Below are 4,349 nucleotides of genomic sequence, written 5' to 3' on the forward strand. Positions count from 1 at the left end.
ACTTTACAGATCTTCTTTATGCACCAAGAGCTTGTAACACTACAAAGAGAAAGGAAAAATTGAAATCGCATCATATGACCCCTTTAAATTTCCTGTTTCACTTGGAAATATGCCACATGTTTTTGCATTAAATGTTAAAAACCTTCATTCAGAGCATCCACACTTGAAATACATTGAAAACAATACACCATATTTCATATCTTCTCTATCCAACCATCACTAACAGACAAAACATTTGTGAGACAAAATATTTGTTTGTTTTTGATTTCCTAATTTACACTAGGACCATGTGTCAAGGCTGATGAAGCCGTAGCAGCAGCAAAAACAGTGACAAATCTGCTGCACCATAGTGCTCAGTGAATTAACAAAGTAGGTCATTTGGGAGGGAACTGTGAGACATTCCAACGCTTATATATTCACTGAAACTTCTCGCAATTACCTTTGGTCTTTTGAGATTCTCTGAGGAGTGGAATTGCCATCTAGCAGGTAACCCAGGCAGGGATTTGAACGTCTTCAAGGCATATCACATATGCAAATATTTTAATAGAGTGTAAATCAAGAAATTATTTGTGTGAGATACACAGCCCCTATTGCCTGCACACCTAGAGTGGATCCTGTGATTTGTTTTCTTTAGCAGAATATGGCTTTTATCTTGTATATTATCTGTAGAGACATTTTCTGATATAAAAAATGTCTGATGTCTTGTTATACACACTCAAAAAATTAATGTTTGATATTACTGTGAGTGAAATGTCTTTAAATGCATGAAAGTAAAGAAAATTGGATAAAGATCAAAATTAAAGTGAATTTGTACATGGTTAAACAGTTGAAAACACACTGTAGTAGCTACATATTATTGCAAATCTGATATTCAGCTTAACCTACGCTTTGCTGTCTCCGTTGGCAGCACTTTAAAGCATTATAAGTGCATGAGGGTTGTTCCAAAAGGTAGGCAGCATAATTATACTGCCTCGTAAGATACCTTATTTTGGCCTGATTCCAAGGCAGCTTCACCTGCAATCCCAGAATGCATTATGAGGCCAGTAAAAACTAGTGGTCATGCTTAGCAGGGGAGTGTTTGCCAAAAGCATTGTTAGCTAACTATGGTCGCAATTAGTGCCATTGTTAGCATCATAGTTCACCTGTTTGGTGTTTCCTGAAACCATAGATCCAGTGAACATTCACAAATAGCATCGCAAAGTTATGAGCTTTGATGATACAAATGTTTGGTTTTGACCCAAAAATTAGGTGTGTGGACCCTGTTAAACTCGGGTTTAGAACTAAGTGTGAAAGCAACCATATCAAAGCGTTAGCTTAGCAACATGCTAATACCAGAGTCTATTGGAATTAATTTTGAATCGAGGCTTTTGTGTGTTGTGTAAGGAGCACTACCTGTATGATATATAACGTTGGTGCCTAGGAAGACCATTTTATAGGTGCTGACAGCAAGGCAGCTCACTAGTGATACGTTTTGGAACAGAGCCAGTGTTTATAGCCAATGCAATGTAAAGCTGTATTTATAGTGACAACACAGGTTTGAATCTTGAAAATATTAGAGGGCAGAGTGCTAATAGTGTTTAAACAGCCTGATTAGAACCAACAGTAAGAAGTGAGAGGTGTGGTTGGCAGGAGAAAATAGCTAGCTGGGATTGTCTTAATATGATCACACTGACTAGCATGGCTTGGCATTGACAGGGACAGGGTTGGCCATCTATTCCCAGCTTTATGAGCAGTCAGCGTGCTCACTGGTGTGCTTCCACTGCACTGTGAAAAATGAATCACCAAATTTGTGTGGAGCATATTAGATTGACAGGGCGGCGCCAACGTCTCTCAGTGTTATCAACATCTTACTGCCAAGCCAGATTACAGCTTCACCAGGAGTGACGCAAATAGTAAACATTTAAAAATGCTTTCATCTGGCTTGGCATGCATAAGCATAAATCCTATTCCCGCAAACAGAAAACTAAAAAGTGATAAGTACCTTTTAAGTAATGTACCCGGCATATTTTTAAACTTTGATGATACAAATGTTTGGTTTTGACCCAAAAATTAGGTGTGTGGACCCTGTTAAACTCGGGTTTGGGACTAAGTGTAAAAGCAACCATATCAAAGCGTTAGCTTAGCAACATGCTAATACCAGAGTCTATTGGAATTCATTTTGAATCGAGGCTTTTGTGTGTTGTGTAAGGAGCGCTACCTGTATGATATATAACGTTGGTGCCTAGGAAGACCATTTTATAGGTGCCGACAGCAAGGCAGCTCACTAGTGATACGTTTTGGAACAGAGCCAGTGTTTATAGCCAATGCAATATAAAGCTGTATTTATAGTGACAACACAGGTTTGAATCTTGAAAATATTAGAGGGCAGAGTGCTAATAGTGTTTAAACAGCCTGATTAGAACCAACAGTAAGAAGTGAGAAGTGTGGTTGGCAGGAGAAAATAGCTAGCTGGGATTGTCTTAATATGATCACACTGACTAGCATGGCTTGGCATTGACAGGGACAGGGTTGGCCATCTATTCCCAGCTTTATGAGCAGTCAGCGTGCTCACTGGTGTGCTTCCACTGCACTGTGAAAAATGAATCACCAAATTTGTGTGGAGCATATTAGATTGACAGGGCGGCGCCAACGTCTCTCAGTGTTATCAACATTTTACTGCCAGGCCAGATTACAGCTTCACCAGGAGTGACGCAAATAGTAAACATTTAAAAATGCTTTCATCTGGCTTGGCATGCATAAGCATAAATCCTATTCCCGCAAACAGAAAACTAAAAAGTGATAAGTACCTTTTAAGTAATGTACCCGGCATATTTTTAAACATGCCGTGCAATGCTCATATATACGCCTTGTGCTCATATGAGGTGACAAATTTGGACAAGGGGGCGAGCAAGCAAATCTTCCACCTTGAGAACTGCATAGCAAACTGAATCAAATAGACTGCTCGAGTTTACATTTGAAATGGATGTACCTCAAAAATGCTGGGGTGTTTCCTCAGCAATGGGCACTAGAGCACTTAATTATTTAATTTGCCCACTAACAATGTCCAACAGTGAATATCAAGAATTATGTCTTTTTTCTCAACTTTAGATTATGTATTGTGTTTAATGTCATTTTTAAAAAAAATTTGAAATAGGAAGGCCAATTCCTTTGTTGTGCTAAATGGTGCCACAAATGGGGGACAGTCTTAATGGACTAAATACTTTTCACACAATGAATGTTGCAATTATTATTATTATTATTATTTTTACAGTCTTGGTTTCGATTATAGTTTTAAATGTAATAATTCATATTTTTATTAGTTTAAGATTTCATAGTTTAAAGGTCCCCTGAAATGCTTACTGTGCGTTCACAAAATTTCAGCGTCAAAAATTGCTCTGGCCGCGCTGCCAACAACGCTGTAGAAAGATTCGTGGACGCTCTGACATAGATCGAATGCTTATCTAGTATTTAAAGGGGTCGCAAAGCAAACAAGCTTGTTGATCTTGTGCAGACTGACCACAAGGAGGGTAACGTTAAGTTAACCTCATTAAATATTGTTGTGGACGAAGTATTAAGATCCTCATAATGTATAAAGCACTAATACCACACTGTAAAAATACTCTGATACAAGTAAAAGTACTGCATTGAAAATGTTACTTAAGTATAATCAGGTATAAATTCGAAATTCAGCATTTCCATCACTCGGTTCTGATGCGATACTTCAAAATGCGCATAAAAGCAGGGTGATGGAAACCCAGCTATTGATACTAACACACAAAAAACTTTTGATTTCATGGGGACTTTAATATTAAATGTCTGGAACAAAGTTATAACAATAAAACAGATAGCCTATACGGTGGCCGAGAGAGCTGCAAATGAAAAACCACATGCAAATAGAAAAAAAAACACCTGCAAATTAAGAAAACATCTTCATTAATTTGACAGCACACGTGCTGCAAATGCTCACAACACAACCAAATAAAGAAACGCGCTGCAAAACAGAAATGCGCTGCAAATGCTCACAACACAATCAAATAAAGAAACGCACTGCAAATACTCACAACACAACCAAAAACAGAAATGTGCTGCAAATACGCACGGAGCAAATCAGAAATGTATTTTTGTTTATTTTAACATACTGCTCATACAATTCCTTGGCTTCTTCTTCTTCTTCTTTTTTTAATTATTAGCCTAAATAAGCTGACGAAATACACAATTACTTTAATTATTTAAATAAGCTGACGAAATACACAATTACTGTAACTGTGAAAGCATGTAAGCTGGCTAACTTACTTTACAACTTCCCTTACAAAAATTAACCATATGGTTTTTCTATTGAAATTAATTAATTAATAAATACATACATTATG

General features: G+C 37.4%; 1 protein-coding gene across 2 annotated transcripts in view; it reads left to right on the forward strand.

The window, feature by feature from the left end:
- LOC107748276 (5-hydroxytryptamine receptor 1F-like) overlaps window positions 1-4,349 on the forward strand; it is a 13,066-nt gene that overhangs the window by 5,590 nt on the left and 3,127 nt on the right. The window contains exon 1 of one of the 2 annotated variants that reach the window (XM_016563015.1): window positions 464-486. The exons of the other annotated variant lie outside the window; for it this stretch is intronic. The gene's annotated coding sequence lies outside the window, so the exon portion shown is untranslated. Of the gene's footprint in view, window positions 1-463; window positions 487-4,349 lie in introns of those variants that run through there. 2 annotated transcript variants of the gene reach the window in all.

This window comes from Sinocyclocheilus rhinocerous, unplaced genomic scaffold, assembly GCF_001515625.1.
Source record: "Sinocyclocheilus rhinocerous isolate Xijiao unplaced genomic scaffold, SAMN03320098_v1.1 scaffold800, whole genome shotgun sequence".
Taxonomy (NCBI): domain Eukaryota; kingdom Metazoa; phylum Chordata; class Actinopteri; order Cypriniformes; family Cyprinidae; genus Sinocyclocheilus; species Sinocyclocheilus rhinocerous.